The 19594-nt window shown below is 40.9% G+C and overlaps 1 protein-coding gene and 1 non-coding gene across 2 annotated transcripts in view; one reads left to right on the top strand and one right to left on the bottom strand.

The window, feature by feature from the left end:
* LOC122913406 (NACHT, LRR and PYD domains-containing protein 13-like) overlaps nt 1-19594 on the bottom strand; it is a 51640-nt gene that overhangs the window by 12297 nt on the left and 19749 nt on the right. The gene's annotated exons all lie outside the window — the stretch shown is intronic.
* Nucleotides 2013-2119, top strand: LOC122914781. Its single transcript, XR_006385860.1, has one exon. It is a non-coding gene; the product is annotated as a U6 spliceosomal RNA (small nuclear RNA).

Genomic DNA, 19594 nt, shown 5'->3' with positions numbered 1-19594 from the left:
CGCTTATTTGTGGAGCATAAGGAATAACACAGAGTACATTGGGAGAAGCAGAGGAGAAGTGAATTGGGGGAAATCGGAGGGGGAGATGAACCATGAAAGACTGTGGACTCAGAAGCAAACTGAGGGTTATGGAGGGAAGGGAGTGGGGGGTTTGGTGAGCCTGGTGGTGGGTACTAAGGAGGGCACGGATTGCATGGAGCACTGGGTGTGGTGCATAAACAATGAATCTTGGAACACTGAAAAAATTAAATTAAAAAAGACCTCCACAACTCAGTAGCAAAACAACAAAACGAAACCCCCAAATAAACTGATTTCAAAATGGGAAAAGGATCTGAAAAGACATTTCCCAAAAAATGACATACAGGGGCGCCTGGGTGGCTCAGTGGGTTAAGCCGCTGCCTTCGGCTCAGGTCATGATCTCAGGGTCCTGGGATCGAGTCCCGCATCGGGCTCCCTGCTCGGCAGGGAGCCTGCTTCCTTTCCTCTCTCTCTGCCTGCCTCTCGGCCTGCTTGTGATCTCTCACTGTCAAATAAATAAATAAAATTTTTTAAAAAAATGACATACAAATGCCCAACAGGTCCATGAAAAGGTGTTCAGCATCACTCATCATCAGGGAAAAGCATATTGAATTGGCAATGAGGTATCACCTTACACCCATCAGAATGGCTAGACTCAAAAAGACCAATAACAAGTGTTGGCAAGGATGTGGAGAAAAAGGAACACTTGTTTACTGTGGGTGCAAATGTAAATTGGTACAGCTACTGTGAAAATCAGTATAGAGTTTCCTCAAAAAATTACAAATAGAAATGTCATATGATCCAGTAATTCCACTACTGGATATTTACTCAGGGGAAACAGAAACTCCCATACAAAAAGACATATGCATCCCTATGTTTATTGCAGCATTATTTAAAATGGCCAAGATATGGAAGCAACCCGAGGTCTGCTGATAGATGAGTGGATAAAGATGTGGAATATATATATATATATATAAGTATATAAATACAAATATACACATACACACAAAACATACACATAAAAATACACACAAAAACATATATACACATACAGAAAAACACACACAAAGATATATAAATACAAATATAAAAATAAAAACGAATGTAATGGATGTTATTCAGCCATAAAAAAGGATGAGATCGGACCATTTGGACAAGATGGATGAACCTAGAGGGTACTGTGCTAGTGAAATACCTCAGAAAGACAAGTATCTTCACCTTACTTTTATTGAGTACATAGGCGTTAGGATACAATTTAGAAGGGGGAAAAATCTCTGCTGTCATGGGGTTTATATTCTAGTGGAGAGAGACAATAGAAGAATTATATGGCATATATTAAGATGAGAAAAGCATTAGGGAAAAATAGAGAGCACAAAGGTAGATGGGAAAGTCTGCAGTGTTTGAGTGGGTCTTTTTTTGTATCTTAAAGTCTCACTTGATATCCGTATTTATGGGAAAGTATCATTTGGAGAAGATCGTGGGTTTCCAAGCACAGGAAGTTTTTAATTTAAACTGTAAGAGTTCTGAATAAATCATTTTATAGTTAAGAAAATGGAGGGCAAATAGGAAATGAATTACCATCTCTGTACTCGATCAGTGGATAAAAATCCAGGATGGTTGTATTTGGTCTCTAGCTGAATGTTCAGTAACCTAATTATTATTTAGAAAATAAGGCAGTTGTTCATTATAGTCTCATAAAACTCCTCAAAGAAAACCTGGTGGTAGGTATTAACGAGGGCATGGATTGCATGGAGCACTGAGTGTAGTGCATAAACAATGAATCTTGGAACACTGAGAAAATAAAATAGAATTTAAAAGACACACAAGAAAACATAGGGAAAAACTTTTTGACATGTACCTTGGCAAGAATTTCATGGATGTAACACTAAAAGCACAATCAACAAAAGCAAAACAAGTGAGAATTCATCAAACTAAAAAGCTTCTGCAAACAAAGGAAACCATTAACAAAATGAAAAGGCAACATACAGAATGGGATGCTCACTTCAGCAGCACATATACTAAAATTGGAATGATACAGAGAAGATTAGCATGGCCTCTGTGCAAGGATGACATGAAAATTCATGAAGCATTCCATATTAAAAAAGATAAAACCGGGCACCTGGGTGGCTCAGTGGGTTAAGCCGCTGCCTTTGGCTCAGGTCATGATCTCAGGGTCCTGGGATCAAGTCCCGCATCGGGCACTCTGCTCAGCAGGGAGCCTGCTTCTTCCTCTCTCTCTCTGCCTGCCTCTATGCCTACTTGTGATCTCTCTGTCAAATAAATAAATAAAATCTTAAAAAAAGATAAAACCATACAGAATGGGAAAGAATACTTGGAAAGGGGTTAAACCCCAAAATATATAAAGTTATCATACAATTTGGCAGCAAGAGAAAGAGAATCCAATTTTAAAATGGGCCAAGGACCTGAATAGACATTTTTCCAAAGAAGACACTCAAATGTCCAACAACTACATGAAAAGGTGCTCAACATCACTCATCATCAGGGTAATGCAGATCAAAACCATAGGGAGGAGTCACCTCACACCTTCAGAATGTCTGTCATCAGACACAAAAAGGACAAGTGCTGGGGAGGATGTGGAGAGAAGGAAAATTTGCACATTGTTGGTGGAAATGTAATATGGTATAGCCATATGGAAAACTGCATGGAGGTTTCTCAATAGATTGAATATACAGTTATCATATGATCTAGTAATTCTACTTCTGGGTATATGCCTGGAGGAAATGAAATTAGAATCTCAGATATTGGAGCATCTTGGTGGATCAGTTGGTTAATTGTCTGCCTTTGGCTCAGGTCATGATCCCAGGGTCCTGGGATCAAGCCCCACATCAGGCTCCCTGCTGGGCAGGAAGCCTGCTTCTCCCTTTCCCACTCCCCCTACTTGTGTTCCCTCTCTCTCTCTCTGATAAATAAATAAATAAATAATCTTAAAAAAAAGGCAGCTCAGATACCCGTATTCCCATGTTTGTTGCAGCATTATTTACATTAGCCAAGTCAGACGGACACCCTAAATCTCCATCAGGGGAATGAATGGATGAAGAGGACATGGTAGATCTCTCTCTTTCTCTCACCAAACTATGACTCAGCCATAAAAAAGACCATCTCCCCTTGGTGATAATGTAGATAGACTTTGAGCTCATTATGCTAAAGGAGATAAATCAGATAGAGGAAGGCAAATACAGTATCATCTCACTTATATGTCAAATCTAGAAAAGCAGGACTCACAGGAGCAGAGCAGCTCGGTGGTTGTGGGGGTGGTAGGTGGAGAGATGGATGAAGATGGTCAAAGAGTATAGACTTCCATAAGATAAGTTCTGGGGAGTACAATGTACCGCAGAGGACTAGAGTTAGCAATACTGTGTTGTGTACTTGACATCTGAAAGTTCTCAGCACACATGTACCCCAACTGTAAATATGTGAGATGTTGGATGTGTTAGCTTACTGCGACAATCATGTCACTAGATACATGCACATGTGTAGTCATTACACTGTATACCTTAAACTTGTACAATGTTATATATAAATTATATCTCCATAAATCTGGGAAAAATAATCTTGAGCCAACAAAAACAAACAAAAAGAAAACAAGGCAGGTAGAAAGGGAATGCTAAACATTGTTATGTTTCTCAATATTGGAAAAAAATGTGAATGGAATTGTGGTTGGCAGCTCCTAAGATGCTTTCAAGGACCTTTACCTGTGACAGTCACACCCTTGAGTGTAAGCGGCACCTGTGGTTTACTCCTAGGTGAAATGATGAGATGCCACTGTCTTGAGTTTGCACCAGACTGTGACTTCCACCTTGCTAACAAATCCTATTGCCTTGCAGAATTTGATGAAGGGAGCTGCCATCTGTGAGAGGCCCACATGGCAAGGAATTAGGGTCCCTTCCAGCCAAGGGCCCTCTGGCTACTAAAATCCTCAGTCCAACACAGCCCAACAGGAACTGAACTTTGCCAACAACCATGCGGCCTTCAAAGCAGATTCTTCCCCAGTTGAGCCTTCAGATACGACCCCAAGCCACGGATGACGTGTAGACTGCTCCCTTGTGGGAGACCCCAAAGACGACCAGATAATTTGTGGCTGGACTTCTGGCCCATATAAACAGAGTTAATAAACGTGTGCTGTTGGAACCCCGTGTTTATGGAAGTTTGTCACACGCCAACCATTACCTAATACAGAAAGGAAGAGAATCTTTGCTTTTCGAGAATAAATTCAGAGGCCCAGGATTTGAAGCTTCATGATGACAGTCTGTGAACTGACCTTTGCTCCTCTGCTAGTAATGAAAGACATGCCCACATAGGAAGAAAGAAAATACCTAAATATGAGAATGAAATTATCTCTTAGTCTGTGTCAGGTATGATAATACCAATGGTCAGTTTTTACTTAGCACTGACTAGGTCCTCTGCTGATAAGAATCACCCTGCTGATTCTTACTTTTTAGAGATTTTTAATTTAATTTATTTTTTATTTTTTAAAGATTATTTATTTATTTATTTATTTATTTGACAGAGAGTGATCACAAGTAGGCAGAGAGGCAGGCAGAGAGAGAGAGGAGGAAGCAGGCCCCCTGTTGAGCAGAGAGCCTGATGTGGGACTCGATCCCAGGACCCTGAGATCATGACCTGAGCCGAAGGCAGTGGCTTAACCCACTGAGCCACCCAGGCGCCCGAGATTTTTTTTTTTAAAGATTTTTATTTATTTGACAGACAGATCACAAGTAGGCAGAGAGGCAGGCAGAGAGAGAGAGAGGAGGGGCAGGCTTCCTGCTGAGCTGAGACCCCAATGTGAGGCTTGATCCCAGGACCCTGGGATCATGACCTGAGCCGAAGGCAGAGGCTTTAACCACTGAGCCACCCAGGTGCCCCCTTTTTAGAGATTTTAAGCAGTAAAAGGATTTATCATCATTTCATTGGTCCTAGACCCTCTCAACACAGAATTGTCCTCGGCACCAAGAAAAATGGCATCCAGCTGACCCAGCTGTCTGAAGTGTACAGTCTGGGGCTTCACACTCTCAAAAACCTGCACAGTTCCTTCATCACCCAACTGATTTCCAAGCAGAGATTTTTCAAAGTTTCTTTGCTGCCAAGAACCAAGTCAAGAAACCCACAGCAGATGCTGGGTTTACACCCTTCTAGCCTGTAACAGAGAAGCACAGAGAGGTAGGACCCAATCCCTGGGGACACAGGACAGAGCATACGGTACTTAGCAAACTACTTCCTCACAAGTTCTCGACAAATGAATCTGCCAACCAACAGAGCAGCATTTTGGATACCACACCATTATGTCTGAGGGCTTGCACTCTCCTACCTGCTTTCTTGTATACTTATCGCTTCTTCAGCTTTCCTGAACTCCAGACAGGGAGCTCTCCTCACCAGGTACCTACCCAGTGCTCTCTAGCTCGCAGCTGGCACATTTCAAAGTACTGCACACAGCTCTGTTCCCACATCCCCTATATTATTCCTCCCCAGCTCCAGGCTCCTCAGGTTTGGATTATCAGTCAGAGCTAATGCAGTATCTTGAGAGACATCACTGGTAACAACAACCAGACATCCTGAAAAGAAATAGGAGCTACAATCTTAATCACCTGTCTCAAAGGTTTTATTCCATGAAGTGGCATTTTTGGACCTGTGTCCTCGTGTCCATGAGGAAGGAACTCGCTTTGGGAGTAATGTTGACAGTGATAACATACCAGATGTCATTCAGAGCCCTTAGTGCATATTAACTCACACAGGTGTCACAGTGCTCTTATCATCCTGGCTTTACAAACAGGAAAACTGAGGCAAGAACATTTACAAGCATTTTTGTCCAAAGACACCCATAACTGGATGCAGATTTCTATTCCATGTTTTTGTGATACTGAACTTGACTATGAAGAATTATTTTAGGCAAATTCTTCTGGTTCATTTTTCCAGTACTTAGGTCCCAACATCCCTGAGAAGAGCCATTATACTGTTTTCATAAGAAAGAATTCTACCTTATGGTTCTTTCTCTCACTCAAAATAAAGTCCTTACCAACTGCCCAGATGTTCTCATGTGATCAGCCACCTTGTTTCACCTCTCCCACATCATCTGCTACTGCAGTTCTACTCACTGTCCCACCACATTGGCCATCTTACTGTACCTTTAGCAAAAGAGCCGATTCCCAGGTTACCACATCTACACTGGTTATCCTTTTTTTAAAAAAAATATTTTATTTATTTATTTGACAGACAGAGATCACAAGTAGGCAGAGAGGCAGGCAGAGAGAGAGAGAGAAGAAAGTAGGCTCTCCGCTCAGCAGAGAGCCCAATGCGGGACTCGATCCCAGGACCCTGGGATCATGACCTGAGCCGAAGGCAGAGGCTTAACCCACTGAGCCACCCAGGTGCCCCTCCCTTTTTTTTAATTTAATTTTTTTAGTTTGGGGGTGGAGTCTTTTGGGTTTTCCATATAAAGAATCATGTCATCTGCAAAGAGAGAGAGTTTGACTTCTTCATTGCCAATTTGGATACATTTATTTCTCTTTGTTGTCTGATTGCTGTTGCTAGGACTTCTAATACTATGTTGAACAAGAGTGGTGAGAGTGGGCATCCTTGTCGTGTTCCAATCTCAACGGGAAGGCTGCAAGCTTTTTCTCATTGAGGATGATATTTGCTGTGGGTCTTTCATAGATAGATTTTATGAAGTTCAGGAATGTTCCCTCTATCCCTATACTTTGAAGCGTTTTTATCAGGAACGAATGCTGGATTTTGTCAAATGCTTTTTTTGCATCGATTGAGAGGACCATGTGGTTCTTCTCTCTTTTCATATTAATTTGTTCTATCACATTGATTGATTTGCGAATGTTGAACCATCCTTGTAGCCCAGGGATGAATCCCACCTGGTCATGGTGGATAATCTTTTTGATGTGCTGTTGGATCCTGTTTGCTAGGATCTTGTTGAGAATCTTAGCATCCATATTCATCAGTGATATTGGCCTGAAATTCTCCTTTTTGGTAGGGTCTTTGCCTGGTTTGGGGAGCAGGGTAATGCTGGCTTCATAGAAATAGTCTGGAAGTTTTCCTTCTGCTTCAATTTTTTGAAACAGCTTCAGGAGAATAGGTATTACTAGAACTCATACAGCAATTCAGCAACGTGGCAGGATACAAAGTCAATGTACAGAAATCAGTGGCTTTCTTATACACTAACAATGAAAATACAGAAAGAGAAATTAGAGAATCGATTCCATTTACTATAGCACCAAGAACCATAAGATACCTGGGAATAAACCTAACCAAAGAGGTAAAGGATCTGTACTTGGGGAACTACAGAATACTCATGAAAGAAATTGAAGACACAAAAAGATGGAAGACCATTCCATGCTCTTGGATTGGAAGAATAAACATTGTTAAAATGTCTATACTGCCTAGAGCAATCTATACTTTTAATGCCATTCCGATAAAAATTCCACCGGTATTCTTCAAAGAGCTGGAGCAAATAATCCAAAAATTTGTATGGAACCAGAAGAGACCCCAAATCACTAAGGAAATGTTGAAAAACAAAAATAAAACGGGGGGCATTACGCTACCTGATTTCAAGCTTTACTACAAAGCTGTGATCACCAAGACAGCATGGTACTGGCATAAAAACAGACACATAGACCAGTGGAACAGAGTAGAGAGCCCAGATATGGATCCTCAACTCTATGGTCAAATAATCTTTGACAAAGCAGGAAAAAGTATACAGTGGAAAAAAGACGGTCTCTTCAATAAATGGTGCTGGGAAAACTGGGCAGCTATATGTAGAAGAATGAAACTTGACCATTCTCTTACACCGTACACAAAGATAAACTCAAAATGGATAAAAGACCTCAATGTGAGACAGGAATCCATCAGAATCCTAGAGGAGAACATAGGCAGTAACCTCTTCGATATCAGCCACAGCAACTTCTTTCAAGATATGTCTCCAAAGACGAAACAAAAGTAAAAATGAACTTTTGGGACTTCGTCAAAATCAAAAGCTTCTGCACAGCAAAGGAAACCGTCAACAAAACAAAGAGGCAACCCACGGAATGGGAGAAGATATTTGCAAATGAAAGTACAAACAAAAGGTTGATATCCAGGATCTATAATGAACTCCTCAAACTCAACACACACAAAACAGACAAACATATCAAAAAATGGGCAGAAGATAGGAACAGGGACTTCTCCAATGAAGACATACAAATGGCTATCAGACACATGAAAAAAATGTTCATCATCACTAGCCCTCAGGGAGATTCAAATTAAAACCACATTGAGATATCACCTTACACCAGTTAGAATGGCCAAAATTAGCAAGACAGGAAACAACATGTGTTGGAGGGGATGTGGAGAAAAGGGAACCCTCTTCCACTGTTGGTGGGATGCAAGTTGGTGCAGCCTCTTTGGAGAACAGTGTGGAGATTCCTCAAGAAATTAAAAATAGAATTTCCCTATGACCCTGCAATTGCACTCCTGGGTATTTACCCCAAAGATACAGATGTAGTGAAAAGAAGGGCCATTTGTACCCCAATGTTTATAGCAGCAATGGCCATGGTCGCCAAACTATGGAAAGAACCAAGATGCCCTTCAACGGACGAATGGATAAGGAGGATGTGGTCCATATACGCTATGGAGTATGATGCCTCCATCAGAAAGGATGAATACCCAACTTTTGTAACAACATGGACGGGACTAGAAGAGATTATGCTGAGTGAAATAAGTCAAGCAGAGAGTGTCAATTATCATATGGTTTCACTTATTTGTGGAGCATAACAAATAGCATGGAGGACATGGGGGTTAGAGAGGAGAAGGGAGTTGGGGGAAATTGAAAGGGGAGGTGAACCATGAGAGACTATGGACTCTGAAAAACAATCTGAGGGTTTTGAAGGGGCGGGGGGTGGGAGGTTGGGGTACCAGGTGGTGGGTATTATAGAGGGCACGGATTGCATGGAGCACTGGGTGTGGTGCAAAAATAATGAATACTGTTATGCCAAAAATAAATTAAAAATAAATTTTAAAAAAACACTAAAAAATTTAATTTTTTCAGTGTTCCAAGAATCATTGTTTATTCACCACACCCAGTGCTCCATGTAATCTGTGCCCTCCTTAATACCCAACACCAGGCTCACCCAACCCCCCAACCCCTTTTTCTCCAAAACCCTTGGTTTGTTTCTCAGAGTCCACAGTCTCTCATGCTTCATCTCCCCCTCCGATTTCCTCCAATTCACTTCTCCTAATGTCCTCCATGTTATTCCTTATACTCCACAAGTAAGTGAAACCATATGATAATTGACTCTCTCTGATTGGCTTATTTCATTCAGCATAATCTCCTCCAGTCCCATTCATGTTGATGCAAAAGTTGGGTATTCATCCTTTCTGATGGAGGCATAATATTCCATTGTGTAGATTAGACAGCTATGCATAGAAGAATGAAACTCAACCATTCTCTGACACCATACACAAAGATAAACTTGAAATGGATGAAAGACCTCAATGTGAGGCAGGAATCCATCAAAATCCTAGAGAAGAATATAGGCAGTAACTTCATTGACATTGGCCACAGCAATTTCTTTCAAGACACGTCACCAAAGGCAAGGGAAACAAAAGCAAAAATGACCTCTTGGGACTTCATCAAGATCAAAATATTCTGCACAGCAAAGGAAACAGTCAACAAAACAAAGAGGCAGGGTCATAGGGAAGCTCTCTCTCTTTTTAATTTCTTGAGGGATCTCCACACTGTTTTCCAAAGTGGCTGCACCAACTTGCATTCCCACCAACAGTGGAAGAGGGTTCCCCTTTGACCACATCCTCTCCAACACGTGTTGTTTCCTGTCTCGCTAATTTTGGCCATTCTAACTGGTATAAGGTGGTATCTCAATGTGGTTTTAATTTGAATCTCCCTGATGGCTAGTAATGATGAACATTTTTTCATGTGTCTGATAGCCATTTGTATGTCTTCATTGGAGAAGTGTCTGTTCATATCTCCTGCAACATGGATGGCACTGGAAGAGATTATGTTGAGTGAAATAAGTCAAGCAGAGTCAATTATCATATGGTTTCACTTATTTGTGGAGCATAACAAATAGCATGGAGGACAAGGGGAGATGGAGAGGAGAAGGGAGTTGAGGGAAATTGGAAGGGGAGGTGAACCACGAGAGACTATGGCCTCTGAAAAACAATCTGAGGGTTTTGAAGGGGTGGGGGGTGGGAAGTTGGGGGAACCAGGTGGTGGGTATTAGAGAGGGCATGGATTGCATGGAGCACTGGGTGTGGTGCAAAAATAATGAATACTGTTATGCTGAAAAGAAATAAAAAATTTTTAAAAAAGAGGCAGCCCACAGAATGGGAGGAGATATTTGCAAATGATACTACAGACAAAGGGCTGATATCCAAGATCTATCTATAAAGAACTCCTCAAACTCAACACCCAAAAAACAGATAATCATGTCAAAAAATGGACAAGGGGCGTTAGAGAGGAGTAGGGAATTTGGGTAAATTGGAAGGGGAGGTGAACCATGAGAGACTATGGACTCTGAAAAACAGTCTGAGGGGTTTGAAGTGGCGGGGGGGGGGGTGGGAGGTTGGGGTACCAGGTGGTGGGTATTATAGAGGGCACATCTTGCATGGAGCACTGGGTGTGGTGAAAAAATAATGAATACTGTTTTTCTGAAAATAAATAAATTGGAAAAAAAATGGGCAGAAGGCATGAACAGACTCTTCTCCAAAGAAGACATACAAGTGTCTAACAGACACATGAAAAAATGTTCATCATTAGCCATCAGGGAAATTCAAATCAAAACCACACTGAGGAGAAGGGAGTTGAGGGAAATTGGAAGGGACCAGTGAACCATTAGAGACTATGGATTCTGAAAAACAATCTGAGGGTTTTGAAGGGGGAGGGGGTGGGAGGTTGGGGGAACCAGGTGGTGGGTATTAGAGAGGGCATGGATTGCATGGAGGGTGTGTTGCAAAAACAATGAATACTGTTAGCTGAAAAATTAAAAATTAAAAAAATTAAAAAAAAACAGACTGAGATACAACCTCACACCAGTTAGAATGGCCAAAATTAACAAGAGAAGAAACAAGTGTTGGGGAGGATGTGGAGAAAGGGGAACACTCTTACACTGTTGGGAATGCAAGTTGGTGGAGCTACTTTGGAAAACAGTATGGAGGTTCCTTTTTTTAATTTATTTGACAGAGAGAGAGATCACAAGTAGGCAGAGCAGCAGGCAGAGAGAGAGGGAAGCAGGCTTCTCCCTGAATCAAGAGCCCGATGTGGGGCTCAATCCCAGGACCCTGAGATCATGACCTGAGCCAAAGGCAGAGGCTTAACCCACTGAGCCACCCAGGCACCCCAGTATGGAGGTTTCTTAAGAAATTAAAAATAGGGGCACCTGGGTGGCTCAGTGGGTTAAAGCCTCTGCCTTTGGCTCCGGTCATGGTCCCAGGGTCCTGGGATTGAGCCCTGCGTCTGGCTCTCTGCTCAGCAGGGAGCCTGATTCTCTTCTCCTCTCTCTCTCTCTCTCTGCCTGCCTCTCTGCCTACTTGTGATCTCTGTTGTCAAATGAATAAATAATTTTTTAAAATCTTAAAAAAAAAGAAATTAAAAAGAGAGCTACCCTTTGATCCTGCAATTGCACTACTGGGTATTTACCCCAAAGACACAGATGTGGTGAAAAGAAGGGCCCAATGTTATGAACATTATGAACAGCAATGGCCACAGTTGCCAAACTGTGGAAAGAAGCCCTTCAACGGATGAATGGTCCTCAAGAAATAAAAAATAGAGCTTCCCTATGACCCTGCAATTGCACTACTGGGTATTTACCCCAAAGACAGCTGTAGTGAAAAGAAGGGCCATCTGTACCCCAATGTTTACAGCAGCAATGGCCACGGTCACCAAACTGTGGAAAGAACCAAGATGCCCTTCAACAGATGAATGGATAAGGAAGATGTGGTCCATATACATTATGGAGTATTATGCCTCCATCAGAAAGGATGAATACCCAAGTTTTGTAGCAACATGGATGGGACTGGAAGAGATTATGCTAAGTGAAATCAGTCAAGAAGAGAGAGCCATGAGAGACTATGGACTCTGAAAAACAATCTGAGGGGTTTGAAGTGGCGGGGGGGTGGGAGGTTGGGGTACCAGGTGGTGGGTATTATAGAGGGCACGGCTTGCATGGAGCATTGGGTGTGGTGAAAAAATAATGAATAAAGTTTTTCTGAAAATAAATAAATTGGAAAAAAACATAAATAAATGATTAAAAAAAAGAAGAGAGAGTCAAGTATCGTATGGTTTCACTTATTTGTGGAGCATAAGAAATAACATGGAGGACAAGGGGAGTTAGGAGAAGGGAGTTGCGGGAAATTGGAAGGGGAGGTGAACCATGAGAGACTATGAACTCTGAAAAACAATCTGAGTGTTTTGAAGGGGCGGGGGGGGGGTGGGAGGTTGGGGGAACCAGGTGGTGAGTATTAGGGCATGGATTTCATGGAGCACTGGGTGTGGTGCAAAAACAAGGAATACGGTTATGCTGAAAATAAAAAAAATTTTTTTAAAAAGGAGATATGGTCCATATATCACTGGTTATTCATTCTGCTTGAAAACACCCCAGTATTAATCTGTATGATTCAGTCTCTTACTTTCTCCAAGTCTTTGAAAAAATTTTGGCTTGTCACTGAGGGTTACATTGACTGATTTTGTCTAAGATGGTCACAACCAATCATCAGCAATCCTGACCACATATCCCAATCTACTTTATTTTTTTCTCTTTATCTTTTATTCTACTTTAAAAACAGAAACAGCAATTTTTACTGTCTGACGCAAGAGTCAGCAATTTTTTCCTGTAAAGAGCCAGATGATAAATACTTTAGGCTTTATGGACCACACACTCACTGCCACAATAACGGAAATTTGCCATGGTAATGTAAAAGTATTCACAGACAACATGTAAATGAATGGTTGTGTGCCAGTAAAACTTTACTTACAAAAACAGGCAGAGGGTCAGATAGTTTGCTAGCCCCTGGTCTAACACAACCTATAGTTTACTTATGTCCTTGCTTCTTTTTTTTCCCACATTTTCCCCAAAGCCAGTGCAAAATCCATTAGGACACAGATACCTGTTTTATTCACTGATGTATCCCAACCACCTAGAAGCGTCCCTGACAGTGCACATTCAGTAATTGTTTGTGGAATACTTAGATACTGAAGCAGATACTAGAAAATCTCAAGCTTATCTATTTAATAGTTGTGGAGCATTAATCATGTGCCAGTGACCATGATAATTTTATTTATTTATTTTTAAAGATTTTATTTGTTTATATGACAGACAGAGATCACAAGTAGACAGAGAGGCAGGCAGAGAGAGAGAGAGAGAGGGAAGTAGGCTCCCTGCTGAGCAGAGAGCCCAATGCGGGACTCGATCCCAGGACCCTGAGATCATGACCTGAGCTGAAGGTAGCGGCTTAACCCACTGAGCCATCCAGGCGCCCCGACCATGATAATTTTAGAGCAATGATAATCTACATCTGTGCTTTCAAACTTAGCATCAAAGTGTAATAAACAGTGTGGCATTTTATTTGCCCTACAAGAGCTCAGAGAGGAGACCTCAACACAGGTTGGTGTAGCAAGAGAGGAAATGGAAATTTAAACTCAAAGTGATTTTTGAAGGATGACAGAAGAGTGTTTAGAATCTACAGCAGAGGACAGCAAACTATAGCATGTCAGCCAAATCCAGCCAACTTCCTTGTCTTATAAATAAAGTTTTATTGAAACAGAGTCACATGCATTTATTTATGTATCACTCATGGCTGCCCTTGAAGGACAACAGCTGGGGTGAGTTGTTAAAACAGAGACCAAGTACCAACAAAGCTCCAAATATTTACTCTCTAACCCTATACAGAATAAATTTGCTGGACCCCTGGTCTATAGCATTGAGTTCATTTATCTCAAACCACGGAGCACAAAATAAGGGTCAAGGAAAAAAATGTTATTTTCCCAAGGGCAGTTTCTTGTTTCCAGGAAACAAGATTGTAGAAGGAAAGTTTCTCCCCAGAATTTTCTGTTTTCCTTGACTTGTCTACCCTCACAAAAGTAAAAAAAACCATAGATGTAAATTATAACCACAAGGTAGGAAGAAGTTTGAGTTAAACAGTTATATATTATAATGTTGGTTATTTTTGTATGTGTGTGTGTTCCAATTAAAACTTTATTTACAAAACCAGACATCAGGCTGGACTTGGCTGGAGGGGGGCAGTTTGACAACCCATGTTTTAGAACACAGATAGTAGCATCACGTGGGCAAGACTGAATAGCAGCTCAGCCCCCTACAATTCCTGTAAATTTGGTTATTTTTTTGATACAAGTCTACTAAGCACTTCAATTGAGGAGCTCACAGTCAATAGAGTTGCTATTTTATGAACAGGAGACACTCTTATGTTCTAGATTTACCCTATTTATGACCCCTCAAAACAGACATTTGAGGTAGAACACTTTCCAAGAATAAAAAAGTTAATTTTTTTCAGACCAGGGACAGCTCAGCATCCCTAAGGAATCTAAAAGAGCATGTTACTTAGCATCATTAAGGAAAGACACTCAGAAAGCTATAGAAGGTTATTGCCTATTCCCATGTCATTCCCCATGTTTGGTCAAAGGCCATTCCCCTACAACCGAGTTAGCTCAATGGAGAAGCACAGTATCTTTGGCCCATACCAGTGGCTCAGATAAGACCACCTCCCCCACCTCTGCTCCCACACACCTTTTCCAGTAAGGCTATTTCTCAACACAGATAACCCCACTATTGCCTACCGCCCAAAAGATTTTACCTTCCCCACAAATGTGTATGCCAGGTCAGGGAAGAATCTCTGGGTCCCTTTGCTGCAGCATTTTTTCATTGTATTCTAGCTGGACCTGGCCCAGACACACCTCTCTATGATGCCAGAGATGAGGGATTTGGTAAACTCTGCTTCTTCTCAGTTAAAAGGTTTTGCCAAGAAATCTTACCCTTATTGTGTGCTGCCTGTTGTTGAGAGCACATATTCTCATAACCCTTGTACACCACTACCACCACTGACATCATTGTTAAAAACCCTTATTTCTGTGGTCAATCCCATCATCCAAACCCTTACACTATAGGGACATGATCATCCAAGAAAGCCTTGGCAAAGCTTACTCTAGTTCCTGTAATTTATAGACTGGAAACATCAAGGGCAGAGTTCAAACCAATGCTCCACGATTTTGTAGGTAATTCATACCCTGGTCCAGATGTTTTAGGGTTTTGCTGAGTATAAGCACTCCCCCAGTGAAGCTCCAAGTTTTAGGAAGACAACAGAAGAGTAATCTGCATGGAATCACAGAGAAAAAAGCAGAGTCAACACCATATTTTAACTGCCTGAAAGAGGACCATACATGACCCCCATCCCAATTCTACACATGTCTAGGCTGCTTGTTCCAGTCCAAAGTCTCCTGCCATGACTTCCTTATTGGAAGAGGAAATAAATGGTACCTGAAATAGTGCAGAGGATGAAATACGGAACAGAGAACATGAAAGAGTGCATGAGAACAATCAAACTTCCACTTCCACTCACTGGATCCTGATAGCAAGGATGGCTCAATGTGTCCAAGTCAATCAACAGGATACATCACATCTACTTCTACAACTTGGTTTCCTCATTGCCTTGCTAAATTTAATCCTAAAATTTTCAGTTGTAAACTTCTGGCATTCTAAAGGAATTGCTTTGCTGATTACATTGTAGGAACTGCTGAAAATTTTTATTTATTTTGTTATATCAGTCACCATACAGTACATCATTAGTATCTGATGCAGTGTTCCAAGATTCATTGTTTGCGTATAACACCCAGTGCTCCATGCAGTTCATGCCCTCCTGAATACCCATCACTGGGCTCACCCATCCCCCACCCCCCCCCTAAAACCCTCAGTTTGTTTCCTGGAGTCCAGAGTCTCTCATGTTTCATTTCCTCCTCCGATTCCCTCCCACCCTTCATTTTGTCCCTTCCATCTCCTCATGTCGTCCATGCTATTCCTTATATTCCACGTATGAGTGAAACCACATGATCATTGACTTTCTCTGCTTGACTAATTTCACTCAGCATAATCCCCTCTAGTCCCGTCCATGTTGAGCAAAAATTGGGTATTCATCTTTTCTGATGGCTGATTGATATTCCATTGTATATATGGACCACATCTTCTTTATCCATGTCTTTTTATCTTTATCTTTTAATCTTTATCCATGTCTTTCTTTATCCATATCTCATGTCTTCTGCCTATTTTTTTATTTGGTTATTTGTTTTTTGGGTGTTTAGTTCAAGAAGTTCTTTGTAGATCTTGTATTTATAATTATAGACTTACATAAGACTTATATAGACTTATATGAATTATATGCATTTATAAATGAAAACAAATCAATAAAATACATATTATATAAGTCTATATAAAATTACATATGTATTATAAACATTATTGTTATAAAATCAATATCAAATAGACATATATAATATGTAATATATAGACTTAAAATTATAAATAGGTAGTTATAAATTGAAACTATAAAATCTAATAGACACATGTATTTATAATTTGTTATATTTGTAATTATAAACTTGTATACCTTATTAAATATTTATAATTATAGATTTAAATGTATAAATATACACGTGTAACAATTATATATATTTATAGAAGCATAATTTATGAGGTTGGGGTACCAGGTGGTGGGTATTATAGAGGGCATGGCTTGCATGGAGCACTGGGTGTGGTGAAAAAATAATGAATAATGTTTTTCTGAAAATGAATAAATTGGAAAAAAATTCATGCAGCTTTATAATTAAAATCTGTGCATTTCATGTATATTTGCTTTAATAAAATAATTATAAAATATTAAAATAATATAAATTATATGTGTTTTTCTTTTATCTGATAAATATTGTTCTATTAGGTAACAATATAAGGAACCTTAAGCACCTCTATTTTCCCACTCTACAGGCCTCCCTGAAATCACGCACAGTCATAGGTACTTACACGGCCCTCATTTCTTGAAAGGGGAAGTAGATGTTGTAGAAGTCCAAAACTAAGACCATTACCATCTTTTCCAACTCCGAAGATACAGGTCCACTTCTTTAAAGCCCCTTCTTGTAAGCCTGCATCTAGAAACCTCCGGTGCCTCACACCCTGTCCACCTCCTGCCTTGTGTGAGATCCAGAGCACAGATTGCAAGAGGGCGTGCTTGGCAGTGGGACGACTTGGATTGTCCATCATTTTCCCCAGCCGTGGAATTCTAGCTTTCTCACGTTGAGTCTTGCCACCTCAGGCAAAGCATTGGTCTTCTCTGATGAGCTCTCTTTCTGAAAAATGGGGGCAAGGATTTGATTCGACATAGTACCTACGAAAATACAGACATCATAAAAATACGGAGCTCCGTAAGTGAGTTTCCACATACCCTGTACCCTCCCAACTGTGGAGAGAAACAGAGGCACAATGGTGAGGTGAAGCTGCTCAGGACATTTGCAGACAGACAGACACCCACGGAGGAACAACGACAGGTGAGCCTTAACTCTCCTGCTTAATTCAGAGCAACAACATACTGCCTTGTGTTAAGTACAGAGGCTCCAGAACCACACTGCTGAGGTCTGGATCCTGTTCCTACCACCTGATGGCTGTGTGACCTCGGGCCGTTCGTTAACTTGCTTAGCCTGCCTTGTCGTCATCACAAATCAGGTCAATAGTGGCATCCGGTTAGGTTGTGACATTTTGAGGAGATAGACACCTAAAACCCACAACAGAAGGCTAGGACCAGGCACTTGGAAACTATTACTAATTTATCTTTTTAAAGATAAAAAGTCAAGCAGAGAGAGTCCATTATCATATGGTTTCACTTATTTGTGGAGCATAACAAATAGCATGGAGGACAAGGGGAGTTAGAGAGAAGGGAGTTGGGGGAAATTGGAAGGGGAGGTGAACCATGAGAGACTATGGACTCTGAAAAACAATCTGAGGGGTTTGAAGTGATGGGGGGTGGGAGGTTGGGGGAACCAGGTGGTGGATATTAGAGAGGGCACGGATTGCATGGAGCACTGGGTGTGGTGCAAAAATAAGGAATACTGTTATGCTGAAAATTAAAAAAAAAACTGAAAAAAAAAAGTTTGTCTCTCTCCTGAGCTTTGTCTCAAACCCTAGTGTTCAGGTGGAATCAGGGCTTTCTATCAGACAGGACATTTGTTCTGTCCAGTGATGTGCTGGAGACCACTCTTACCAGATCATGATAACCCCATGTTAGCTCTTCCTCCTGCTGTGTTTAATGACATGAACTTGGCAGCTTAAAATTGGCCATGGTTGGTAATTTACACCTCAGAAATGTGCAGAGCTACAAATCAGGGCTTTTTTTTTTCCTTCCACAAGCCAGGTGCTAAACATTTATAAGCACACACACCCCTATAGATAGGTCTTTCCCAGTGGAGGTAGCACCAGGTTGTTCTAGGCTTGTTCTAGGAAGAAATGATGGAGAAAAAAGAGCTACAGAGAAGAAACTAAAGAGGTAGGAATTCAAGAGAGCCCTTTTCTATTTTACAAAGCTGCAAAAAAACTGAATTTGATGAGGAAACCCAGAGATTTCAGACAGCTGCAGAAGAGCAAGATCTCATTCTTGGCGATTATAGGTGACTGACGAACAGAGACAGGACAGTAAGGCAGCAGGCAAGCTAGACTCCTCCTGACCCAAGGTCACCTGCAAAGAAAAGTTACTAGAGCCCTTACTTGCGCCTGGTCTGTCCCCCAGAGTTACAGTTCCTGACACGGATGTAAACCCTGATTTTTCTGGCCCCTCATTTGGATACTTCATAGACTATGTTTATATGGTTTTAATTTGCTTTGTGGCCTTGGGCAAGCTGCTGAAAGCCTGCCAAGGTAAAGTTCCCATCCTGTCTCAGGACAACACTTTTAAACACTTGATAAAGTCTTAGATCTTAAACATTGTAAAACAAGTCTCCAAACAGGGAGAATTATTCCATAAAAATGGGAATTTATTCCCATGTGAATTTTAGAGACCATGAGCCTTTTCCTCATGCTTTGGACAGCATCTGGACCCACAGTCTAACTTTTCTGTTCATGCTGTTGGCGTCTCAACTCAGGCTTTTTCTCTTCTCTTGCCTCATGATGGTATTTGGAGAGTACTTTTTTTTTTATTAATCAGAGAAGTACAAACCATCCATTGTCCTCCACCTACAAGTACACATAAAGGTAAAGATCTTTCTGACCACCCATCCCATCTCATTCCCCTCTTCCTATTCCCCACAAGAAATCCTCAGGAGACTGACCTTCCCATTCCTATAATTCCCTATATGCGAGTGCATCCATCAAAAATATAGCATTGACTTTTTAAAATTACATAAAGATCCCACACTAAATTCATTCTGTTTCATTGTTAGTCTATCCATATTGATAAACATACGATAAACATAATACGGATAGACTGAAAATAATGTCATGTAATATACATGTATAACGGAATGTGTGTGCGTATCTCAACATGGATAAAGTGTAAACACACAGGAAGCACATGCATA

The sequence above is a fragment of the Neovison vison genome, chromosome 7, assembly GCF_020171115.1.
Source record: "Neovison vison isolate M4711 chromosome 7, ASM_NN_V1, whole genome shotgun sequence".
In the NCBI taxonomy this organism is placed as follows: Eukaryota; Metazoa; Chordata; class Mammalia; order Carnivora; family Mustelidae; genus Neogale; species Neogale vison.
Note: the sequence above shows the minus strand (reverse complement) of the source record. Positions and strands in the feature narration are given on the sequence as shown.